Source organism: Dermacentor variabilis, chromosome 1 (assembly GCF_050947875.1).
Source record: "Dermacentor variabilis isolate Ectoservices chromosome 1, ASM5094787v1, whole genome shotgun sequence".
NCBI classification, from domain to species: domain Eukaryota; kingdom Metazoa; phylum Arthropoda; class Arachnida; order Ixodida; family Ixodidae; genus Dermacentor; species Dermacentor variabilis.
Genome location: NC_134568.1, coordinates 234,207,926 through 234,219,243, shown reverse-complemented (window position 1 = coordinate 234,219,243; position 11,318 = coordinate 234,207,926).

The following is an 11,318-nucleotide window of genomic DNA, read 5'->3' as shown; positions in this document are numbered from 1 at the left end:
TTACTTTAACGTCGCTCTGGTGAAATGCTGTGTTTTAATTTTAGTGAAAGATTAGCAGAAAACGCCGCATTATTTAAGTGACTCAACATCAACGTTAGAGAGTTTTAGATCCCGGCACTCAAGCGTTGGAGGACACAAACTCCATTGTGGACCTTCGGCGTTCTTTTGTACGCACAGTGGTGCGTGGTGCATGCAGAAGACGGCACAAAAAGCACCACGAAATTGCTGAATGAGAGACCATGTCGCTCAGTGGTGGCCTTTTGCCATGGTTGTCAGCCGTACTACATAAACGTTCTGGGCTTTTCGTGCAAAAGACAGGTAATTCCAGAACAGTATACATGTAGTACGTACTATACCAATTAACTGCAATCAATGTGTTTCATTACCCGAAAATCAGCCCAAAGCCGCCAGCAGAAAAGCGCTAGCCTTATACATTTCCATGCGTGCCGGCGGTACGCCAATTTTCACTGATTCTTTGACTCTGCTACGAAGCCTACATCGATCTGGCGGTCAACAGTTAGGCGAAAAAAAAAAAAAAAAGAAAGAACAAATCCCGGAGTGCAGATTTTTGGACTAGTTGGTTCGTTGCATCAATTGAAGTCATAGTGCTGGATTGACACGGACAAAAAAGGCGACAGAACGTGCGCTATTTCAGAAAAGCACGGTACTTATACCGACTCAAACGAGTGGAAATCACCGCACGCGCAACCCAGAATTTTCCAGGTAGGCCGTTTCCTTTCTGCTCAGAGTAATCGACGGAGCACTGACGCAGTTTTCACCTTCTTTTGCAATCAAGCTTGCTTCTACAATCTCCCTCGTATCTTTATGTGTATTTCTATACACGACTACGCAATCTTTAAACAGTGGTTTACACCCGCAATCATCACAGTCTACGGAGACATGTCCATCTCGATAACAGCGCAAATCCCGTCGTCTTTCTTGTCCGTGTCAATCCAGCGCTATGACTTCAATTGAAAAAAAAAAATTATAATAAAACTAGCTCATTGACGTAAAGCGGCTTTTTCTGCATAGCGTAAAGGCATCGCGGCGAAGCCTCAAAATAGGCGCTCGGCCGCTCATTGTTTTTCCCTCTTGCTGTAATGCGCGAGGTTCGTTTGAATGATAAGCAACACAAACGAGCGAGTGCAGAGAGAAGCTCAGGATGAAGGCGATATAACCTTACGTAGTGTTAGACATGCGTTGAAACGAAAAGCTTTCTTAAGAAATAAAATAGCAGCTTGTACAAACACCTCCCGCATCACTATAGCCAAGTCGGTGAAGCTGAAGCAGACGATGCTTACATAGACTCCCGAACAAGTTTTACCGTGGATATCCTCTTTATCTTCCCCATAAAGACGTTTATTCATTCGGAATGCTAGGATTTGAGCTGAAGAATGGGAAAGCGAGAGCATCAGTTCTTGCGTTTGCATCCATGTTATGGACAACACATTTCCAGATGGGTTACAATAGTGAGGGATAAACCAATGCATACCGAAACACGACGAAGACTGATGGAAATCAGAATGCAGTGACCAGCGCATTGCTGAAAGCATGCAACATCTATGGTCAAATCACACAGAGCCCTCGCCGTGAGCCCTGTGCTTTACCAGGTCTATCGCCGAGCAATCGCTTTGGAGTACTTAGCTACGGAAGAAACGTTTGAGAGGCACTGACAAACGGCAAGGTTCTGTACAAGTATTTGCGCCTGCAGATTGCTTCAGGCGCACTGGGGGAACTCTACTGCGATGTATGCGCTGAAGGATGGACACTTTCAATGCACTGAATACTCTTCGTATGATGGTGAGCTGATGGACAACGACCAGCAGCGACTGCCGCTCCATGGTACAGCTCCACAATACCTACGTCGACGGTATTTGCTGTGCTTTATAATAGCTTCGAGTCCTGTAATGGCATTCCCTATGAACAAGAAAAACCTCGAGGCGGTGTGTAATAAATCATCGGCGTCTGCTTCGGAGTTCCCGAAAGCTCGTCTTGTTTGAGAAATGTAGCCGAAGCTAAGTGTACCCTCTCAAGCTTTTATGAATTCGAGAAACGGCCCGTATTCACCTTAGGCACGTACTTAAAGTGAATAATCACTTATTGCCGAGTCTGGCAAATCAATCCTGCAGAAGTCCGCAAGGCGCGGGAAGGTTCACGAAAGGGAAAATTGTCATTTAGCCAACTGTAGCACGAAGAGTATGGGTTTCCCTTGTAGCTTCGTGCTATGGTCGCGTGGATTAAAGTTTTCCCTTCCGAGTGCTAAGTCGCATTAAAAAAAAAGAAAAAAGAAACAAACGCGGTTTTGTCGCGCCATTGGCAACATTCAGCTTTCAATCATCACACAAGCACGGCAAATAATGCCACCACGCTGCCCTCCATAGACGATGTCATCTCTTCTCATTTGACGGTGGCTTCCCAGTGATTAGCAAGCGTATATTCTCCTACGTGCTACTTTGCAGGGAATATCTTTCTGAAAAGGCTGTGCCCCGAGCAGCTATTCTACAGAGAGCACTAGTTTATATCAGCTCGGAATACTCGAAAAGGACACGTATCTTCACTGGTGGATGCTCATCAGTGCCAGAAAGCTCATCCTTCGGTGTGCGCTCTCCACAAGAAAGAACGTTTCCCTATCGCTTTGAAAGAACAGGGTGATCGACATTAGCCGAGCTTTGTGCGACCAATAGAAGCGGTCACGTACTACCTGTTATGGCATCTTCCGCCACATATTGAACCATCTTTACGGACTTGAAGGCAGCTTTGCAAATTCTGCATGAGAAAGACTTGAAAACTCGCACTGGCACCTGTGCATTATAGCGATATTATGCATATACTTACACCACTTGGCATGTAAAGCTGGAGTCACCTGATCGCCTATCCTTTCAGTAGATTCCATCGCACTGCGGCATATCGAGCAATGAGAAATCGGATGAAGTGGCTCGTAGGGGCCACGACCACAAACGTTCACGAAACGGCTCTCGTGCGGCGGCTGTGAAAGCCGACAGCGGAGTTCATGAAACGGCACAGTCGGTCTTAAATGGTATGGTATGGTATGAAGAACTTTATTTAGGTCCTGAGGGATCAGTCTGGGACTGATGCGGGCCGCTCTCACGTCGGTACAGAAAGGCCGAGCCCCTCTGCCCTCACACGGGCCCTCTGGACAGCCCTGAGTTGGTCCGCCAGCACTTCACTATGCAGCATCCGCTGCCACCACTGTTCACCTCGAGAACCATCAGCGGCCAACGCCAAGCAGCGCCAAAGCATGTGTTCGAAATCGAGCAAACCCCCGCACTTACTACAATAGACTGAAACCCCGCAGTCCGGATTAATTTTATTTATGATGACCGGGTTAGGGTACGTTCGTGTCTGCAGAAGCCTTAATGTAACCGCATGTGGCCTATTTAATTTAGAATGTGGCAGGAGGAATGCCCTGCGCCCTAAGTAATAGTGCTTGGTGATTTCGTTGTAGGTTAACAGTTGGTCCCTGTACTCAGGAGCGGGAGATCCAGCCCCTTCAGGGAGTACAAAGCATACTAATAACCCGCCGTGGTTGCTCAGTGGCTATGGTGTTGGGCTGCTGAGCACGAGGTCGCGGGATCGAATCCCGGCCACGGCGGTCGCATTTCGATGGGGGCGAAATGCGAAAACACCCGTGTGCTTAGATTTAGGTGCACGTTAAAGAACCCCAGGTGGTCAAAATTTCCGGAGTCCTCCACTACGGCGTGCCTCATAATCAGAAAGTGGTTTTGGTACGTAAAACCCCAAATATTAGCATACTAATCCTCGTGCCTCCCTGGGCGCCACCTCGTTGAGGTTACGCGGGGCTCCCTCCACTGTTCCCATATGCGCCGGGAACCAAATAACTGTGTGCGAAGTGATATCCCTACCCTGCAGCAGTTTGTTAGCCGGTTCCGCAACAAGTCCTCTCGAGAAGGCTTTAATCGCAGATCGCGAGTCACTAAACACCAAAACTCTTCTTGAATCAATTAGTGCTAGAGCAATATCCACCTGTTTGGCAACCCCCGGATCTTTGGTATAAATGGAAGGGGCATTTCTAACGCTCCCTTTGCCATTTACCACCACCACCGAATAAGCATTTTTATCATTAATCCATGCAACGCCAAATGTCAATAAAAAAAAGAAAAACAGCCAGCAACGCAGCCCAATCCAGGCCGTCGGGACGCGCAGCCAGACGACGGCGCTGGTGGTGCCGGCGCAATATGCAGGAACACGGCCTCGGATATAACGCAGATTATAGAAGCATTAAGCTCTGGTATAGCAAAGCATTTGCAAAGTCTTAACTGGGTAGATTTGGCGCAGTGGCAGAACATGTGCATATATATATATATATATATATATATATATATATATATATGAGGGTGTTTCAGCGCGAACACTTTCAACATTCTTTAAAGGTTGCCTGTGGCAGATAGCTCAATTCTAGTTCAAGAGCCGGTCCACTCGAAGCGGCGGACACTATACTTGCACAAAAAATTGCAATGCAAGATCGACTAATTAACCAGAATTCACTAATTAACTTTTATCGAATTATCTTATGACCCATATTGAAATTTACAAATTCTAGCAATGGACTTCGCAAGGCGGATCCACTTGGCACGAATTCGCCGGACGACATCACTTTCGAGATATTAATTCACGAACTTTGCGGAGAAATGCACCAGCGTTCCAGTTACCTGTGTGCGCTTCAGTGCATGAAACGACGTTTTGTTGACAAATTAACTGGACATGGACATTACCCAGTGCCACGGCAGTAGTGGCCTTGCTGGGGTTTTTAGACTGTGTTCTAGAAGCGAGACACCCATTTCTTCACTAAGCCTCCTAACACGCAGCGAGAAGGGTTCTCTGAATGTTGGGCGATTATGAGACAGTGTAACGCACGTCAGGTCATTTACAGTTGCGCAACGAGGATATGCTGAGTATTCGAAAGCACTTTGAGGAAATATGTAAAACTAGAGTGTGACCTTTGCAGGTTAAGTGACCACTCATTTGACTCCACGTACAGACTTCGTGCAGGGCTCATCCTGAAGGCGCCTGTGGCCAGGCGGATGCCTGAATGATGAATGGCATCCGGTATCTTTAGCACGCTGGATGCGGCAGAGTGGTAGACTACAGCGCCATAATCCAAACGGGATAGTAGAGGCTCTTGTACAGGTTTATGAGACACTTCCTATCGCTACCCCATGTTGTATGCGACAAAACTTTAAGAGGATTCATTGTTTTTAAGCATTTATTCTTAATATATTTGATGTGGACTATGAAGGATAGTTTGGAGTCAAGTATGACACCCAAAAATTTCTGCCCTGTGTGTAGAGGCATGTGTTGTCCATCGAGTTCAATGTCGACATCTGGGACCAGGCCTCTCCTCCTTGTAAATTGGACGCAGGAGCTTTTCTGCAGATTTAACTGGAATCCATTGTCATTTGCCTATTTGAACACCCTGTTCAGGCCTACCTGAACCTGTCGCTCACAAATTGCGAGATTACACGATTTGAAACCTATTTGCACATCATTAACGTATAATGGCACGCGGAACGTAAAACATGGTACGCGGAATTGATGAGCGTAAAGAATTCATTTTTTGCGATAAAAAGAGTACAGCTTAGTGCGCCACCCTGTGGTACTACCGTTTCTTGGATAAATGGCATAGAGAGAGCATTTCCAATTCTGAGACGGAATACGCGGCTTGGCCAACACTTGCTATAACGTTAAGCATGCTTCCGCGAATGCCCATTTTCGCAATATCCTCTAGCGCTACGTCGTGTCGTACGCCTTTTCCATATCGAGAAATATGGACAAGAAGCACTGTTTGTGAATGAAGGCATTACGGACGTGTGACTCTATGCGTACTAGATGGTCGGTTGTAGAGCTACCTTCCCTGAAGTCGCACGGATAGGCATTTTTGTTAGATACGAGGAAATGTAACAAACGGCGATTTATCATTTTCTCAAATAGCTTGCAAAGACAACTTGAAAGCGCTATCGGACGAGAGCTCTCTCCACGTTGAAGGCATGTATCCAGAAGCCCAAGCAGTGTTAAATAGTGAAAGAGGTGTTATTTGTGTATCTTTGTGCAAGTTCTTGATCATGTCATTTACAATTCTGTCAACTCCGGGTGCAGAGGTGCAGAGCTCTGACATACGTTTGGAGAAGCTTTCAGCTCGGCAACGCTGAAAGGACGGTTGTGAGATTCATTCGGTCTGCGTTTCCGATCTAGTGTCTTACGTTCGACTATTAATACTTAAAGGACGGTCTAGAATAATTAATCGAGCCAGAGACGCCCTCGAAGTGCTCCCCAAATGCGCCTGCCTGCTCTTCCAAGGTATTCCCTTGATCATCGACCAAGGGTAATGGCTGGGTCTGCTGCCCGTTAAGCCTCCTAAGCGCGTTCCAAACTTTTGTTTCTTGTGTGTAGGAGTTTATGCTTGAGAGAAATCTATCCCGACTGGTTCTCCTTGCCTGTCGCCTTGTCAGCCTTACCTGCAATTTCATGTGCTTAAATCCTAAGAGATTTTCTGCAGTTGGTGTTCGACGCAGTGTATTTCATGCCTTTTCTTGTTTCTTCCATGCCTGTCTGCAATCGTCATTCCACTATGGAACGCGTCGTTTACATGAACGACCATTTGTTTGAGAGATGCATTTTTCTGCTGCGCCGATAATAAAAGCGGTAAAATATTGTACTGCGTCATCTATACTAAAATTATTGATAAAATCTTGTGTTAAATAAGTTGATTCATTAAACTGCTTCCAATCAGCCATTTCTAGTTTCCATCGAGGCACATGTGGTGAACGGTCATGTTGCTCTACTAGCTTGAGTAATATAGGAAAATGGTCACTCCCTAGTGGATTTTTGATTGCCTCCCATTTCAGGTCAGGAATTAATGAAGAGGAGCCAATGGACAGATCAATAGATGAGTACGAGTTATGCGTGAAGATATGTGGGTTATTTCTTATTAAAAAGGCATTCACCAGAGCTTACAAGAAAATTTTCGTCGAGCCGCCCTCTAGTGTCGCACCGGGCGTCTCCTCGGAGACTGTCGTGGGCATTGAAACACGTAGGGTTCAGGAAGCTGATCTACTAGGCTATAGAAATCTGTTTTCTTGAGGTGTTGATTAGGTAGCAAGTACAACGAGAAGATTGTAACTAACATGTTAAATGTGATTGCTTGTGCGGTGACTGCCTCAGGATGCGTCCGAAGTTGAAATAAGCGACATGCTACAATCAACTATGATGGCTACACCACCTTACGAGGCATTATCATCGTCACGACCTTTCCGAAAAATAGCGTATTGTCGGAGAAAGGTTGTATCTGTAGGCTTCAAGTGCGTCTTTTGAACACACAGCACCTTTGGATTGTAGTTATGGAGGAGTTCTCTGAAAGCGTCAAGGTTATGGAGAAGTTCTCTAACGTTCCATTGTAGTATCTGTGTTTGCATTATAGGAGAAGCGTTACTGCTGTCTGTTGGAGAAACAAAATTTAGTTCACGGGGCCTTTTCCAGGCGCCATGACACGAAGTTTGTCTTTTCTGGAGCGTTCGATAGAACTGCGCCGCTCCTTAGTCGCTGGATGCGCCGCTTCTTGCGAAGCGTTGGACAAGTGCTCTTGCGAGCGCTGTGTTTGACGAGAGGGCTTCGTCTCAATGGACGATACACATGAGGCCACCAGCCCGGAGGTCGATGGCCCTTTCTTCTGAGACGGCAGTGCAGCGCTGGCTGCAGCCGCCAAGGGGACAGTTGACGTCACTGCCGGCTCACTCTTTGTGGGCCGGACAGGCGCTGGGGGCCGTTGTGGCGCTGCCCCATGGCACGCCACTTCGGCAAAGCTGACTTTAGGCAGGTAGGACACCCGCCTGAATGAGATGTTTTCTTTTGCTCTTATTGCGACAATTTCTTTTTCTTTTTTCCATGATGGGCACGACCGCGTGTACGAGGCGTGCTCCCCATCACAGTTAACACAGTGGAGAGAGTTTTCACACGATTCAGAGGAGTGCTCATGAGCACTGCATTTTGCACAAGTTTGGCGGCCTCAGCAGTTCTGTTAGCTGTGACCAAATCGCTGGCATTTGAAACATCTAAGAAGGTTTGGGACATATCGTCTGACCCGGATCTTCACATACCCTGTCTCAAAATTCTCAGGGACCACACACACTTGAACCAAAGGTAAGTATTAGGTGCTTTGTTTTAATCCTTTTTCCGTCGCGCCTTAGCAGAATTCTCTTAACATTGGTTACGTTTTGATCGCTCTACCCTTCTAATAGTTCAACTTCTGTGAGCTCCATCAGGTCATAATCGAAAACTACACCACGTGTGGTGTTCATCGTGCGCTGCGGGGTCACTGTCACTGGGACATCTCCAAATGATACTAGGTTATGCAGTTTCTCGTGCTGCTTTTTATCGCAGATTTCCAAAAGAAGATCGCCGCTAGCCATCTTTGATGCTTTATAGCCTGGTCCAAGTGCCTGAGTTTGGGATTTGGAAATGACAAAAGGTGAGATTGTTCGTGCTTGTTTTTCTTGTTTTTCAGAGTGGATCACACGAAATCAGGGGAAGGTTTCTCTCTGGCAACCAAAAAATTCGAAGATTTTATCTGTGCCCCCCCTCTTCAGGGAGCGATGAGGTAGTGGGGGGAAGGAACTAGCCATAAGTGAGTGTATTTTTCGGCAGTAACAACCGCCACCCACCATGCACGGAGCCCTACATGGGGACGCTGCGGGACCTGTAAAAGAGGCCCTGCAAACGCCAGCTATACGTTACCACTATAACCAAATATCACATAGCCTAGGTTGGATACTCACACAAGGTTAACCCTTGCTGTCTGGAAGATCGGAAGTAATAAGAAGTAAGTAGGAGACAGGAAAGATGGAAAGTGAGAGGAAGACGAAGGTTGGAGGGAGAGAGAGACCGGAAAAGGCAACCACCGATTTCCGCCGGGTGTGTCAGTCCGGGGGTGCCGTCTACGTGAAGACGAGGCCAAAGGGGTGTGTTGCCTCCGCCGAGGGGCCTTAAAGGTCCAAGCACTCAACATCGGCTCAACCCCAAGGATTCCCTTTTCCCCGGACACGGCCAAGTCGCCCAAGGCTGGACGCGGAAGAATCCAACTCTCGTGTGCTCGGGGTACGTGGTGGCGCAACACACGCCCCTGAGGGGAAATCTCTCAATGAATATAAATCATGAAAGTTTGTACTTACCGTGTCACGGCTTTAGATTCTTTTCACCTTGTTTGTATATTTGCGTACTGTGCTTATCGCAGCATCTCGCCTACTCCTCGCCCATGGCGTATTAATATATATATATATATATATATATATATATATATAATTTTAATAAATCCGTTTCTCACACTTTCGATACTTTATCCGCAGCTCATTACTTCCGCTGGTATACGTAGTTTCGATTAGCGTGGTTCAGGTAATAATTAGGATATGATTAGAAGGGAGCGGAAAGCTCACGTGCGCCCTGTTACATCTGCGGATATAACAGTCGAAGTTAATTGCCTTCCGTGCGCGTTCAAAAATCGGACTGTTTCATTTTTCAGTGATTTATGTCGCGGTTTCTCTTAACTATTGGTAATGTTTAACCTTGAATTAGGGGGAAGGGCGTCATTATTGTTTCCACTTCAAATCTTGGCCAATCTCCTCGTAGTGGGCACATGCCATATTTAAAAGGCAACAAAACCAAAGACGACGATCAGAGCCTCTCTGTACGTATTCGGGTTCAGTGAAATCCCGGGTGTAATCTGAGGTGCTAACGGGCGGGCAGTGGGACTTTTTGTTTTGTTGTTTTTGTTACACGTTATCTGCCGATTCAAGCGGTTGATCGACGTTTAAATATGTGTTGCCTCTCGCACAAGATGTGAACAACGCTGTAGTCTGAACTGGCATATTCCACTGGTTACGCGCGTATTTACCGGTAGCAGAACATGAAGAGAATAACTTTTCTTTCTTTTTTTCTTTTTTTTTGCGTTATACAGCGCGGATGTACAACCTCTTGCAAAAGTGTAAGGGCCACAAACTCTCGTCACCTGAGATTCTTGTGCGTTGGTGCTGCACTCACCGTGTAGCTCGCCTGCTAGAAGAGCGGTTTTTCATGTTGCCACCGACGAAGACCAGAAACGGTAACACCAACGAGCTCGCGTGTGACGCAAGCGGCGGCCTTTGCACTTTTGCGACCTTAATTTCTGTCCAAACTAAGCACTGAAGCCCACGCTTTCGTCTGTCTTCCAAAGGAAAATGGATCCTGAAGTGGCGTTCCAGCAAGTAACGACGCGCTATGTCGGGAGCGTCCACGGGCTCTTCAATTTTCTTGAAGCGGTAAGTGAGGAATATATGCTATGTTCGGACACAAATAGTGCGCCATGCACTATTTTCATTACATTTTCGTCACTTCATTACTCAAGTCTGCTCTCCCTTGTGACACGGCTAAAATGCACGAATAGGTGGTGTCCAAATCCACGCCCAAGTGAGGGCGCCCAGATAAAGAGATGCAGGTCTTGAAGGCTACTATTTTTGCTGGCTTCATGCGGCAGAAGCGATTCCGAGAGCCGGAAATACGTAATTGACGCCGGGTTTTGGAAACCACCTATTCTAAACATGTTTTCCAGACACCTCTGGATTACCGACGTACTCAGCTGCAGCGCAATGTCTTTATCTTCATTTGTTTCGCAACAACATAAATATGCCATCCGGCGATGCCTTTGAGGAATTTTTAATCGCGAGGCCCGTGGGAATAAGGGAATCGTTTACAATTTTAAGAATCCGTTTTGGTTTCCGGTTCACTTATTCGATGTTTTGCTCTTATAAATGAGGGTCGAAATCCGATCATGGAGTGCGGGAGGAGATACCCGCACTCCACATAGCCGTGTAGGCTATTAGGCACTAGGTACTCCGTGAGCTTTGCCAAGCACGATGTTAGTGAGATAGGGCGCAAGTTCTCGAATTTCAGTGGTTCGCCCGGCTTGGGAATAGGCACCACCAAGACATGTTCCCACTGCTGCTGGATTTTCCCAGCCTCCCAACATTGTTTGAGAAATTACTCGAGGGCCTGGACAGAATTGTCATCCGGATTGCGGAGGGTTTTTATGGTAATCCCATCCGCTCGCGGAGCTGAGAAGCCTTTAAGTTTGCGGAGGGCGGCCTTCAACCTCCACTTCCGTGATAGGGGAATCTAGTTCTTCGTTCAGTTCTCCGGAATAAGGAAGAGTTGGCGTATGTTCTTGTTCCCCGAGGTATCGGGCTTGCAGTTCAGCCAGAAGAGCTTCGCGATCCCTTGTTTGCTGGTGGACCAGGCGTGCCATGTTACGCCTC